This window comes from Thermobia domestica, chromosome 12 (assembly GCF_964235325.1).
Source record: "Thermobia domestica chromosome 12, izTheDome1.hap1.1, whole genome shotgun sequence".
NCBI classification, from domain to species: Eukaryota; Metazoa; Arthropoda; class Insecta; order Zygentoma; family Lepismatidae; genus Thermobia; species Thermobia domestica.
The window spans coordinates 204,745,496-204,759,764 of NC_137465.1; the positions used below are offsets into that span (position 1 = coordinate 204,745,496).

At 38.6% G+C, this 14,269-nt stretch overlaps 1 long non-coding RNA gene across 1 annotated transcript in view; it reads left to right on the top strand.

The window, feature by feature from the left end:
* The window catches only part of LOC145666960 (uncharacterized), a 55,491-nt gene extending 45,272 nt beyond the window's left edge, over positions 1-10,219 (top strand). Inside the window, exon 6 of the long non-coding RNA XR_014127841.1 lies at positions 9,727-10,219. This is a non-coding gene — a long non-coding RNA (uncharacterized LOC145666960). The remainder of the gene's footprint in view (positions 1-9,726) is intronic.
* The last annotated feature ends 4,050 nt before the right edge of the window (positions 10,220-14,269 follow it).

Below are 14,269 nucleotides of genomic sequence, written 5' to 3' on the forward strand. Positions count from 1 at the left end.
CAGTGCAAGACAATTCGTTTTATAGAAACATAACACCTACATATAAAGCAAAAATATTCTAAGGCAAAAGAATGGGAAGACGAAATACTTTGGGAGGCAAATTACACATCTACATCGTCATCGCCTAAGCTAACACTGTCCTCACTATATTCATTTAAAGAGTTAGAACATTCAGTTTCTTTGCACACACCACTAGCAATGCATGGAAGGGCATGCTTTCTGCAAGTATAATACGTTCTTGCACACCCGGAATTACAGTTGCAATGAACAATGGTGAGCAAATTCCATACCCATCAAACACGATGGTTGATGTGCCATATTTACGAACCGTATACTCAGCAAATGATGCAGCGATATTGTCGTACGAACTGCCTTTACACCATGGTAGTCTATGTAACAGAGATCCTCCGTCTAAGACATACAGAATATTGTCTGGCTCCGTTCACTCAAACTGTGCGCTCTGCTGCTTGCTGAACTCTCGTATCGCATAGGCCAGTGGGGCTTTGTCTGCCTTACGCATCATGCTGGGTGACTCAAATAAAGCCGGTGGGTAGGCACATAAATCATGCGCTAAGGTCTCCTCTAAAGATGTGCTGCCTACATTAGCGACAACTAACAGTCTTTGAAACAAAAGATTCGAATCGACGGAGATATCGCTGCTGATTTTAACACTACTCGCGGATGCTAGAGTTTTGACTTTATCTGCACGTTTCCCCTTCACAGTGAACAGGTCTTTACCAGATAGTTTCTTCGCATGGTCTGCCCCAACTGAAAATAAATTATGAACGTTGACCGAGGAATCCGGTGTGACGCCAGTGACAATGTTTTTCAACGATTTGTCTCCGTCAAATGGTGAAATGGGCTGCAGTCGTGCAAGCATGCGACGTGTGTCACTGATATCACGTGACATTCTTGACGTTTCGGCTCCTTTATGTTGTTCGCTAGTGACATATGCAGTGTGAGTAAGAGTTTGCATCGCCAGATTGTACTCGGAGCATGCTGGCATTGAGAGCACCCACAAAGATCGTTGCATCTCCGACATTCCACTCCCATGGGTTAGATAGACCTCCAGTGGATTTTAGCGATCTCATCAGAACCTTCTCTCTGACTAGATCAGAGGACAACCCAGCCCAATAACGGTTGCTTCTTCTAATAACTCCGAACCCATTTTGAAAGCTTTCGTGAACGTTGGATTAACCGATGGCAGCGTTAACATTGTTTGCAGGTACAAGCAAGTCGACTTCAAATAATTGAAGTGTCCTGCTGCAGCGAAAATGGGAATGCACTCTGCTATAGCATCAAGGTGATCCTCCCAGCTTCCTATTAGGTCTGCTGCCACAAGTTTCCTTGCTGTAGTCAACATGCGCTGGTATGCAAGCCACAACTGACTTGTTTTTCATGTGTTAATAAGTTCTGACTTTCGTGCTTCTATTTTTTCTCGGGCTTCTTCAAGAAGAGGTGAAGAACTAGCTCCAGTTACAGTAATCTCACCCGACATCAGACTCTGGTAGAGAGAGTAAGCATCGTTGATAGTTCTGTGTGTTCCGTTATCGGTCTCCAGAAAAACATTCTCCACAAGCAATGCACTTAATGCGAGGTTAACCATCATGTGCGCACGGAAGGCTCTTGCTACGGACTTGCCACTTAACATATGTACAACCGAATTTTCTCCATAAAACCTCATGCAAGATTTCACGTAAGCCTGAACCATCTATCAGGGAACTAATTGCTCCTAGAAGGTTCATGAGAGTATGAAATAAGCCCAATAGGACAACCGTGTCCTTAATACTGGTGTTATGTGCTCTGTCATGCAGGATACGTGAAGCTTTCCTAAATAGTGGTTGGTCTAAGGTGATGATTGGTGTGTCTTCATATTTTCTCGCAAGATTATTCAGGTACACTAAAGTGGAATAGATGCATGGCATATAAGATGGATGGAGGTCAATAATCGGTAAGCAGAGAACAGTGGATTTCCCTGGATGATGAAGAGATGGATCTGCGTGAATGGCCTGTATCATTCCTGACCAGTTTGGTGTGCGTGACGGAAAGTGCCAGGAAAGTTTCCACAAAATATCCAGGGAGCTTTCGTTCGGTGATGGTGCTGTTACCAGTTCACAGTTGACCTTTTCAAGAATAGCCCTGGCTTCAGTGTATGCGTGAATGGGAAAACTGGCAAGGCACTTCACATCAGCATCAGAGACGGGCTTCCGAAGAATGGTTAGACTGGTAGTAGTGGATGGAGTAATGGCCGCCAACATTTCTATACCATGGAATGTGCCTAAATCACTCAGCGTTTGGAGATTATGGTCTACATTATCCGCTGCAAAGAGGAGAGTCTGGTCTGCTGGCATTTCGATCACACGATTACCAAATGTACTTGCAGCACAGCGTTCAAACCGCTGCACTTCCGCATATGAAGAGCAAAATCCCAGGTGATGCAGCCTGTCAATCAGGTGTTTCGATCGATAGTGTTGGTGCAGCTGCACAGCAACACCTAACTGCAGAGGAGCTAACATATCTCTTGGTCTGGCTGCTTGCATCAAACACTGGCCAATCGATGTTATTTTGGTTTCATTGCCCTTTCCGGCAAAAAGTATGGCATAGAATAGTTTAAGGCTAGGTGGAATGTACTGAAGAAATTCCTGAATGCTCAAGTCGCTGGGTGAACGATATGTAGTTTGGATTTTATGTCGCTTTTGATCAGTCGAGCTACGGTTTCTATTATTCTATTTTTTCCTTTTCTTCATCATACTCTCGTGGTAAATCACAATATGCCCGTAGAATGTGATTGGCAGTTTCTCGAAGTGTAATGAAGTCGTTTTTTCCACTGTCAATAGAAATTATATTTTTTTCACCGAATTACTCCATTAGTTGACGCTTCATGTGCCGTCTGTCATATGCAATGTGATCAGTCCCTACAAGAAATGTGCCCATTTCTGTAACAATTTCTCCCACAGTTAGTTTCTCATCATCGTGCTCTTCCAAATAACTACAAATGCGTTGAAATGCTCGGATTCTCTCATCATTTGTAGGTCGGCCAGCCCGGATTTTTTTTTTTGATGCTGACTGATTGTCGGTGCAGTATTGTTGAGGAATTGATTTACCTGTTCGAAAGTTGATACTACATGATCTGTGATAGACACAATCTCCAGCATGAAGATCAGATGAGAAGTACTCAACTCGACCTCGGACAGTTTATGACCCGGTATCGTTTCGTTCATTGCAACACTTTAAAATGTTGTGTGGCAATGCTTGTGTTTTCACTCGCACATTTTCTGATTTCAACACGTGACGGTCATCAAATAAGACAGGCGTTCCGCAAAACAGGCAGTCACTGTTGCTGTTGAAAGACCCATCCGACGAGCGAGTAACTCGCTTTTGGATCGGCGATGACGTTTTTCTTTTTAGGGCAATCACAATATCTTTTTTATCAATGTAACGTTTGCGACAAGAGACATGAACCACCATACTTGCAGCGGCGAGAATGTTACTACCGCGAGCATTACTGGCATTGTTCACTCCTTCAGCTCCCTTTCTTGAAGTGTGATGAGGTTATCGTCAGGATCTAGGCTTCTGCAGATGATACACAAACGTGTAAGGGAATCAGCCATGGCTCTACAGTGCCTAGGTTCATGCAAGACTATGATATGTAGAAAAGCTTATGGAACCCCATTTCCAACGACGTATCGTTTGTGCCACCTATACGCAACGATTATCAGGGTTGTCAGAGCCCAAGAAAGGTAAAAGTGTAGATTTTCCCAATTTTTTCAAGGTTTCTTCTTCTTCTTTTTCTACAGGTTGGGCACAGGGAGCACAAACGATACGTCACTGGCAAGGGGGTTCCATAAGCTTTCCAACGCGGTATCCTTCATGTCTCTGTGACATTTAGGGAGGATGCTAGATCTAAGGAACAGAAGTTAGACCACAGTAAAAAATATACACAGTGACCCTTTTTTGTCCGCGGTTCCGAATTTTTATCTCCCTTACTGTTGAACCTACGTCCTTCATTTTTTTATATTATTGCTACTGTTGTCTGGTCTACGCGTGGGATTTTTTCTGCCGGCGTATGAGGATGTACAGTGTTGCCAGGGTCCAAGAAATATCAATTAAAAAACAAAAATCAACTTTCTTCTTCTTTTTCTTCTACGGGTTGCGCATGATGAGTACAAAAGTCACTTCGTTGGAATTTGTGGTCTATGAGCGTTTCAACAAGGCATCATTCATGTCTCTGTGTCAATTAAGAGGGCTACTAGAGCCGCCAACGTAAAGGTCTACGATTTTTTTAAAAAAACATGGTCGGCCATTTTGAAACCGTTTTTGGGGGTGTTCCCGTGGTCCGATTTTGTCGGATTTTGGATATTTTCATCAGGTGAGGTACCTAAAACAAATACAGGTGTAAAACTAAAGGTTGCAATTTTGCCCAGGTCAAACCGCATTTTGACTCGACTATATCGGCACAATTGCACTCGTAGTTCACTCAGTGAATGGATTGGAGCTGTCAAAATCTATGACAAAACTTTCCAGGTGCTTGCAATCAGTACACGTGATTTCCCTGAGGCTGTCCTCATCTTCCAAAAACAGCAAGTGGTACTATGATCTCATCTGATTTTTTGAGTGCCGGTGACTGACTGTCGGTCAGTGACATCGTTCATGCTCCATTGCTCCATTCCGAGAAATTCACTTACAGGAAAGAAACGTTTGTTTCCAAAAAATAATATACATATATTGTAGTTACTCATCCGAAATGTAACGCGAAAAAAGTAACGCAAACTAGGTACGTTACTTAAAAATTTGTAACGCATTACCGTTACAGTTACTTTGGAAAAAATGTAACGCGTTACTAGGAAACGTTACTTAAAAAGTAACGCGTTACAAGTAACGCGTTACTTGCGTTACGTTACTTCCCAACACTGCACGTAGCACACATATAGCAGAAAGAAAACGCCGAATGCTGTCGCCCCTCGTAGCCGAGCGTGCTAGTGAACAGGCTAATAATGAAAATCGTTTCGGGCGTGGGTTCAAACCCAGCCCAATGAAAGTTTTTCTTTAACTTTTTTTAAATAAGATGAAAATAATACTCAAAAAAGTTATTTACTTACGTTACGCGTGCAATTTGGCTATTCGGATCCCTAGTAGCAGTAGTAGAAACGGGTTAGAAGCCCCGCAAGGCTCGTTTTGTTCCACTTTGGCCCCCACGGTATACATTTAAACTCAGCTGCTTCCTTATGACCAACTTAAAACAGCTGGCTAGGGTAGCACGCGGGAATATTACTCTCCCGAAAGGGTCGTCATCTACACCATGCATCCTAGTAGCGCCAAAAACCCAACGTTAAACCTAACGCAGTATAAGTATTAAAACTCACGAACGATAATGGCTTTTTGCGACAGATTAACTGTCTACCATCATTACATATTCAATAACAGTAGTCAAAGAAATATTTCAGCAGAAATTACTTAAATAGAATTTTCTTAAGATTAATAGCTATCGCCAACTTGTGAATTTTTTAAAGGAAATTGTTCCGATTGGATTTGAGTTTAGCGTTTCGTTCAGCAGCAAGACTAAATGAGACATGGACTTACAGATTAACGTGAGATCCGAGTCACGTGAGCTCCCGCTAGAAAGAAGTGATTCTTAATCTTTGTATACTATATAGATCTTTCTTGCTACGCACTCTGATAGCCAAGCAAATACACAATTATTCCCTGTATTGTCTTTGCCACCATCATATTTTTATGAATAGTGAATCTCAATTTTATGACGTGAAGGGTGCAGAGCACAAAAATAATTTTGCTATTATAATATTATAGTATATGGCAACTCACTTAAAAAGTAAATATATGCAACGTCTGAAAGAAATGTAATTAACATTTATTGATAAACTCGATAGACAGTGGCGGCGGTTGGATGTTAAAAGTGGGAGGGGGCAAGACATGGTCTGAATATTTGTATATCAATGTTAGTTTTCCTGGTTGCTTGTAATACTTTGTTTGACGAAATGTTGTATAACTAATAGGATACTGTCTTTTTCAGTTAAAATACCGCATATCATGTTTCATATTTTATTAAGTAAATTGACAAGAGCAACGCAAGTAGATACTACTAGCCCTTTGAACTCTTAAACAACGGAAGTGTAAGAATAGATTCGATTCCTTGCTCATGGACATCTTAAAATTCTGTCTGGAAAATTGTGTGATCATATTAGAGGCCTATTTAATAACAAATATGCAAAACAAATAAATAGAAAGGATAATATTAATCAAATAATCATAGTAATGAATAATGAGGTTTGTTTTGCAAAAAAAGTTATATTGAAACTGGGAATTATAGAACAACTTATATTTTTAATTCCATGTATGCTATTATATGTGTTATTACTCTTAGAAAGACAGTGAATACTACAAGCATATGCTACGACATTTAAAGAAATACTTTTGCAGCTTCCCAGAACATGCTCGTTGCCATGAGGTACAGTTTTCACTTTCTTGGAACATATCAAAACACAATACCTAGAATCACTCCACACCCCAGTTGTACAAAATAATCCTAAAACCTACTAGAATTATGTTGAATTCGTTAAATTTAATTGTATATACAAAATTATATATATACACCCCTAAATTTGTATATTACACGGCAGTAGCGTAGCCAGGATGTGTGTTTGGGGGGGGAAGTGCTGTTATAGGTACATATAGAGTAATTACAAACAAAAAATATATAAACATAAAAATATATAAAACATTACAAACATCAAAGTACCAAAGTACATTGTCGGACCTCTTTGGTGAGGGCCGGCCCCTCAGCCCCCTTCCCTACGCCACTGTTACACGGTAAACAATGGAAAAGGTAGAAGTTGTTTCTTGTTACTCTCTCTTTAATTAATATTCCTTACTGAGCTTCTTCGTGGCGAAACGGTTAGCGTACGCACCTTTGACGTGGGAGATCCAGGTTCGATTCCTGGCGGGAGGTCATGTGGTTCGGATTCCACGTTAATAATTAGCTTCACGTCTCATGTAGCCTCAATGCAGAACGGGATGTTAAAATCAAAAAAAAAAATCAAATCAAAATATCCCTTACTATTAGAAAGAAGAAAAGGCATTTTAGGAACTGTATATTTTGTGCAATTAAAGAATAACTTGTGAAGTACTTTTTTTTTTTTTGTGCGAAATGTTATCTCAATTAGTTCCAAAGCGGCTGACTAACATATCAAGCCCTTGTAAGAAGAAATGAATGTACGCTCGTGGCAATCCAATAGATTAATTTTTGGGCCATTTTTCGTGGCAATTAAAACCCAATACCTGTAGCCCTCTTAACTCCATGGGAAGACAACCAATACATACTCACGGAACATCAAATATTTAATGTCTCCATTTTTATTCTAGGACCCAATAATACATACAAAACTTTATATTTCCAAATAAAACTATATACATTAATGGGTCATTTCAAAAAAGTGGGGGCAACTGCCCCCCTTTGCCCTCCCCTAATCGCTGCCCATGTCGATAGACATTCGGAATGTGAGCAATTACAGTCCTTAACGAATGGTCTCGCTACATATCATTCTGGGGAAGAATACCCCTTCATGCTTAGAGTGAAGTGACGTGAAATTGAGGTTTCACAGAGGTTTCGCATAACGCAAGGTTTACAATGAGAATATACACAATCAGAAAGACTGCTACTACCCCTTGCTTAGTGTCAACGGCGCAAATCTGTCTTTAACGTTGGGGAGGACGGGTGAGGCCGTTCCCATAATTTTTATTAAGCGATATTCAAATATTTATGAAGTTGAAAAACAATGCTGTGGAGGATCAGAGAAACAGAGTTGTCTTCAATATTTGGAAGCGGGCAGATTTGAGGTTTATTCTGGGGAAAGGGGGGGGGGAGATAAGACTCATATTACGATATATGAATGTGATTTCTGAGGTAAACCTGTTGTATTTTATTCAGCAAGGAACATTAATTTCATTTCACTTTCCTTTATGGCAGTCGGAAAGAAATCATCACATTCCCCCCCCCAAAAAAAAATAAATTAGATTATTGGCGGTACAGTCCCCCTAGTTTCAAGATTGCGGGACATATCCTGTCATTCCCCCTGGGATGTGCACCAGTGCTTCGTATATATATTTCCTCCACAGCTGAATTTGTTTGTAACAAAAGGATGTAGGAGAAAGTCGTCTGGTATCGGACAGCGGGTGGTATCGGACAAAAGCAGTTCTCGTTATTTCCTGCTTAAGGCGGCATCTGTCAAGCATACAGTTAGTCGATCGAAATGAACTAGCCAAGCCCACGCCATAGTGGATTTGTCGGATGAACGGTATATCTCGTGCCTTAAAGTTTTTGTATTTTTGCGAGTGATCAGGTGCACGGAGATAGATTTGTGTGACTGCAACTTCTCACAAAGTAAATGTATTGATATATTATTGTTATCACAGCATTTATTAGGGTATATATATTATAATTCAGGCGTATTGTTGCCTTAGTGTTGTTACAAGCGGGTAGATAGCCATTCATAAGTTACAAGTCTTTCGGCTGGTATCGGACAAAAGGGAATCAGGTGATATCGGACAAAACACTGGTGAGTAAACTTGACGTTTTTAATGGATTCTGGCCTTTTCAGGAAGCCATGGGGAAAATACGTGGCAATTGAAATGAAGAAAAATATGAAGTTGGCCATGGACAAAGTTATTTCCAAAGAAGCACGTGTGGCCAGTGCTAGATATGGTGTTCCTTAGAGTATATTAGGAGATCGTGTCGAAAACCTGTCGGAAGGGAAAGAGGTAACAGCTAAGCCTCGCTGCTTGGATAACAAAGACACATCAAGTAGAACGTGACCAAGAAGAAATACTATACAATCATGTAAAGGCTTTGTATAGTTAACTAACCTAATGCCACTAAGAATTCCAGAATATTAAAAACTAGTTTAGAAACTTGCTGAAAAACTAAACATTATAATCTGCGGGGAGTCTTTTGATGATTGGATACAGCGCAATATATGTAAAGACTTGGTACATGAACAATATGAAAATTTTGAAGACAGACTGTTTTATCATTGTGATTTATGTCAGAATAAAAAATAACTCTTGATGAGACTAAGAATTTTAAGATATATATATTACTCTTATTTTAGGCTGTATTTCAAAGCGTAATAAAACTCTATTTTGTGTGTAAGAACTCCTGTAAGTAAACAGCTAATATTTGCAATTTGTTATGTTATTAAATTACTTTAAAAGACAAATTCTCTATAGTTATATGTTTATCCGATACCACCCTCTACTTTTGAAGAACGCTAATTTGTGTTCCTTTGATTTTTTTACAAAAATATATATTATTAGTTTTTACCTGTCAAATCACCTTTAACACGTTGTGTGTAAGATACCAAGGTATCATTTTGTGCATTAAGTAATTTGATATGGCTATTTTTCAGCCTGACAAACTAAAAGGGTGTCCGATACCAGACGATCTTCCCCTAATAGCACTCATTCCAATAAGTTTGCAAAAGGATATTTCCAATCCTTACAAAATTTATATTTCCAAACTAAGCGTATATTTACAAAATTTGTATTTCCAACTTTGAATACATTTCGTCTTAATTGTAGAATGAACCTAAAATTATATGTATTAAACTCTGCTTGATTCTATGAATAATTCAATTGACAACATTTTAAGAACATTCAAACTATTGTTCAACAGTTTATACAAATTTCTAATTACGGTTTCTTTATTTTCAGTTTCGCAAAAATCTGCCCCTGTCTGTGTAAGTGACATTTACTCTCGGATAGAAGCATGCAACAGACTCTCTTCGTTGAGCGACAACTTTTGAAACCAAAACTGAAAGTAGCATCTCAGTGTCTGACAGAAAATTCAATCAAGCAACACAATAAAACTTGTTCGTGTATGGTCAAAATTTTCAGTTGATGTATGGAATCAGTTCAAATCATGGAGAAACACAAGGAATCAGTCATAGTGTCTTCGAATCATGAGAAATGCGTGGACTATACAATACGTGATGAAATAGAAAGAACATGATAAGAAGAACCCGAAAACAAAGATGATTCTCCCTCTGCCTGACGGAAACTGATTGATTACTTACTCTGATGTTTGTATAAAAATATTGGCTTTTCTTTAATACCAAAAATGCGTGTTACTTATTGAATTATATATGGCAGTGTATTTTGACCTTCAACAATTACTTTTTAAATATTAAACAATGAAATTGTTTTAGCCAGATTATTATTGAGTAGTTTAAAGATTATCATTTTCCTAGATATTTTCTAATCCCCCATATAATTCATACCGTCAACATAAAATAATAAATGATTTTCTTCATTGCTTAAGACTCTATAGTACAAACCTTGAGAAATATTAAAATTTATTTCCATCTTTATCAATTTGCTGGAAAATGATTTTGTAAGAATAATAATTATATCTTACAATTGAATCAATTAAGGCAGAAATAATATGAGTCAAATTTTGCAGGAAAAACTGTATATTGTTAGTGGCGTATTTAGGGAGGGGCTTCCGGGCTTAAGCCCCCCCCCCGAAATCTTAATTACTATAGTAAAGTGTATGAAATATCTTACAGAATTTTCACCTCTTCAGGCAAAGATTCCCGAAACAAAATCGTAAATACGTCACTGTATATTGTAATATTGTCTGTGCGGGAGTCGGTAGAATCAAAGGCATATGGGTTTTTAGTTCTCTTACCTCTTTTATTATAAATCTATCAGATGTTTACACAAACTAAGTACAGTGAGTTTTTAACAAATGAGATCAAATAACATCTTTGAAGGCTTCTCTAAAGATCGATTTGAGGTTTGATGAGTGTCCGGAAGACTCTCTAGCCCACAGCAGCCAGAGAGAGGTTGAGGAAGGACGTCCTGGCCCACAGCAATCGGGAATAGAATCTCAGTCCACAAGCAGCCAAGTAGGTATAAGGATCTCTCTAGCCCGAAAGCGCAACATTTGCGGTATCGACATTTGCGGTACTGCGTCATTTGCGGTACCTCGAGTATGGACATTTGTGGTACTTGGACATTTACGGTACTGTTCAAAACGATTTCTTATTCTGCAAGATGAGAAAGGATATTTTCGGGTGTTCATTGAGAGGATAGCCATACATTATCAACTGCTACACAAAGACCAAGTTTTATTACATTGGTGTAGCCAGCAAGTTGTTCTAGGGGGCCATAACATAACTTTTTCAAAGAACCCGGGATTTTTGCACACTAAAAGCAGACTCAAAGTTTTCTTTGAGACAATGAAACCATTATTAACTCACCATACATACATACAAATGTTCCTCATAGCACCCAAGAACACGTAAATGCAAACATAAGGATCAATCATACAGAAATGTAAAAGGACAGCTACTAGGCTACGTGGTAAACATATCTGAAAGATGTAAACGAATGCTTGTTTCTTATTAGTCAAGACTAGAAAATGTAAACAAATCCTTACCTGATTGATCGAACGCCTCACTATGATATTTAAAGGGAACCTCTAGAAATATTTATATTTTTTTTGTTTTATTTTATAGTTTTCCTTAGTTTTTCAATAACTATTTGTCAATGGTTACTCAGAGTTGAAATGGTAATATTTCTTCATTTTTAACATACGGTATTGATATATTTATAATTACGCGTAAATATTACGGGATTATCCCAAGAGAAATTGCTAGCGGAGTGATTTGTCACAAGACATTCATTTTGAACACAGTTGTCCGTTGTTATGAGCATATTTAAGGATTTTTGGTCAGATCTAGCATAAATAAGTATAAGAAACAAAGTCAAAATTAATGTTCAATGAATTAGAAATTTATTTTCATGATTTTATAATAGAATTCAATCAGTACATTAGTAGATGGCTTCTAGAACAACAAAAATTACTCCAACTTTTGAATGTGTGCCATTTTCCTCAAGAATTTCGTGATATCTTTCGGAGCTACATATTCAGCTAATGTGCTTTCTATTCTTCCGTCCAATCTTATGTACTGACGCTACGTTTCTCTTCAATGTTTCAAGTTCTTCTTTCATGTACATAGCCTAACTTTTTAGATACTTCTCCAAACAGTATAATTTAGAAACTGAATTACCTATTAATGATTTGATTCTGTTTTCAACAACATTATTCGTTCTTTAACAACTTTATTCGAGTAGTTCCACATGGAGATGTCAATTCCCGAATTATTAAACCAGTGTTCTACAAAACAATCTAAAAACCTCTTAAGTCTTTCGTGATGTGATGCATCTCCCATAATGGAAAACTATCCAACATTGGCATCATCTACAGAGAGAAACGTTAGTGCAGAACACATTCTAAGAAGAGCCTCACATCTGGAACTTACTTATATTCATTTATGAGTCCAATTCCTGAACCTTTCTCCACAAGCACTGATTAATGGAAATTACATCTACTAATGCGCATTTCCGGGAACAGTGTCCTTAGAAATGTTATTGCGGCTTGCTCGAAATTCAACTTGATTAACTGTGGATTCTAATCATTAACATTAGGCTTTACCAAACTGAAAACTCTGATACGTCTTACTATTTCTTGCTGGTAAGAGGGAGAAGATCAAAGGGACAATGTTTGTTTCCTCCAAGTTACTTCCGATTTCTGTGGATATTGCATATAATTGGGCAAACTACTGACTGCAAACTTAAATATTCCGTCCATGAATAACGTAATGTACTCAGTTGCAAATTGTCTTCACTTTGCATCAAAATATTAACATTCCTTCTTCTGTGGTGTCATCTTCAAGCAGGAAGTTTGTCTCATTATCTATCTTCAGAATGTATACACGTTCCACAGTACATATCGCAAATGTCCCACTATCTAAGGGAAGTTTAAAACAGTACCGCAAATGTCCCAGAAAAACTAATCTTCTGATTGTACCGCAAATGTCCTGATACCCTCTAGCCTACAGTAACTGGAGAGAGTAGAGGAGTTTCTCTCTAGCTCACAGCAGCCGGAGAAAGCAAGTGAGATTGATTAGTTCCAACGCAGACTGATGCCTTCGGAGGTCTTGAGGCGTCTTTTATATCCTCTTCGTGAGTCGTGGTGGCGCTATTGTTCCTTTTCAGTCACGTGTCGATGCTGTGACAACGAGGTGTCGTCTGCTTCAAACACGTGAAGCTCGTGATCATGTGGAGAGATATTACAATATTTTTTCAGAGTGGGCCATGATTAAAAACAACAAAGAAGGTGACTATTTTCATGGAGACTTCCAAGGATGTGTTTCTCTTGGACTGGAGAACGAATAGGGCATTTCCATGTATTGGGTTGTTGAAAAATCTATTTTATAGGATTTCGGTCACTTTCACTCTGACTGTGATCATAAAATATGCTACCTGCAGGCCTTGTTTATCAATTGAAAGCTTAAATACTGCTCTTTCTGGTTGCTGACGCCATAGGAAATATGTATATTTACTCTGTTTTCAGGTCTGAGCTGATAGAATGTCAAAACACGAAACTTACCAAACCCATTGCGATATCCCTTCATATTTACAAGCAACACCACATGCTGCTCCATAAGAATAATCAAGCAGCCGACGGATACTGTCTCCGAAGAAATACGAGGAGGACCGATGAGTCACGAAAAGGATTCCTACAATCCCTCCACAGGCTTCGACTCCAAATTTGGCTATAGTCCTAACAGCACAAGATGTGCTAGGCATTTTCTATTTAGGTGTCCCAGCTACTTTTTAGGTACGCAACACTTGGCACATATGGCATTCATTTTGTACATCCTCTACCACCCCTGCCTTTGCCAATTCTTATGGTCTTATTGACAGACGTATACTAAAGGTAGTCGTGTGCTCATGTGGTATTCACGTGCTAAGTGTGTACTTCAGCTACCTAAAGTTTTAGGTGCTTGTTACACCTAATGGATATTTGCGACTATGTACCACACATTATATTAGGGTGGAGCGTTTTGCACTTTTGTTGGAAATTCGATGACGGCTGGTGCGGAAATGATGCCATTAGTGGCACCGACCTCGCTGATTTTTTAAATTTTTTTTGGACAACCCCTTACCCTGGCCCAAAGGACTTAGTTTTTTAAGTGTTTGGTTAGGCAACACGCACAACACCAATGACAGAAAAGCTACTTATGATCATTTTTAGAGTTACCTGATGGCTATAATACAATTATTTTATTAAAAGAAACTTGTAGCAATGCCAGTAAATAATTTTAAAATGTTTATGAGTCAAAGTACAGCCATATTAGCTCAGTTGTTGGAATTAATGTCCAGATTTTATTTGGAATGCCACGCT